Below are 1,163 nucleotides of genomic sequence, written 5' to 3'. Positions count from 1 at the left end.
AATGGGAATGTAAATCACACACAAAAAATGTAAGTAATAATTAAAACCCATGATTCCCAGGCATTTTTAAGAACTCGATAAACTAATTCTGAAGTCCATTGGGGAACTGAAGCTCCTCTTCGCTGACTCATGGGGCAACTCCTAGTGGAGGCTGCCTACAGGCAGGTAGGCTGGAGGTGCAGGTACAGGATAAAATTTCTTAGCAACTTAACATGGAAACCATTTGCTCACCTTGCCTTCATTTCTACCTGTCCTGGGTCAGCAAGAGAGAGTGCCCCAATGAGCAAGAGAGCACAGCGAGACGGTACCACGGGAATATGTATTATTCATACTCAGGCTCCTGCCAGCGGCTTACAGCAGGTTGCCAACTGGGTGCTGCTGGCCTTGGGGGTGGAGGCACATCCACGCTTCCAAGCAAGCAAAGCAAAAAGAGTTTGGATTGCAAACTCTGGATTGTCCATGGATCACAACAGTGATGAGTATCGTCAAGGTAGGGAGAGGAACGATATGGTTGTGAAAAAAGAGCCAGTTGAAAAGCAAGCAGAAGGCACAGGGGGCATTGCAAAAAGTGAATCAGCTCAAAGAAGAGAATGAATGGTTGGAAGCAAAAATTAAACTGCTGACTAAGGAATTAAGTGTACTGAAAGATTTTTTTCCTTTTTAAAAATGATTTTATTTATTTATTCATGAGAGACACAGAGAGAGACAGAGACACAGGCAGAGGGAGAAGCAGGCTTCATGCAAGGAGCCCGATGTGGGACTCGATCTCAGGACCTTGGGATTACGCCCTGAGCCAAAGGCAGATGCTCAACCACTGAGCCACCCAGGTGCCCCTGAAAGATTTGTTTCTTGAGCATGCACACAACCTTGCAGATAAGGTACAATCCACTAGCACTGAAAACACAACAACCTCTGATAATGCAAGACAGTAGACCTCACTCCTTTCAAACCTCACAACTTTGGTATGAATATTAAATGTGTGACTACCTACCTACACGCCTCGTATCAATAGCTGAATACCGTCCTGTTCCATTATTCAAAGGTCCATTGAAGGTTTTTTTCTAGGATCAGCACTGAAGAGTTGATTAGCTAAAAATGTTAGCCATGTGATTTAAGATCCAGTTTTAAATGACAGGGATTTTTTTTTTTTTTTTTTTTTTTTT

The 1,163-nt window shown here is 43.2% G+C and overlaps 1 pseudogene; it reads left to right on the top strand.

Annotated features, from left to right (window-relative positions):
• The first annotated feature begins 279 nt into the window (after positions 1–279).
• On the top strand, positions 280–932 carry LOC112659932 (CCAAT/enhancer-binding protein gamma-like; annotated as a pseudogene).
• The last annotated feature ends 231 nt before the right edge of the window (positions 933–1,163 follow it).

Source organism: Canis lupus, chromosome 35 (genome assembly GCF_003254725.2).
Source record: "Canis lupus dingo isolate Sandy chromosome 35, ASM325472v2, whole genome shotgun sequence".
NCBI classification, from domain to species: Eukaryota; Metazoa; Chordata; class Mammalia; order Carnivora; family Canidae; genus Canis; species Canis lupus.
The sequence above is the reverse complement of the archived record's forward strand: the minus strand, read 5'-3'. Positions and strand labels throughout refer to the sequence as shown.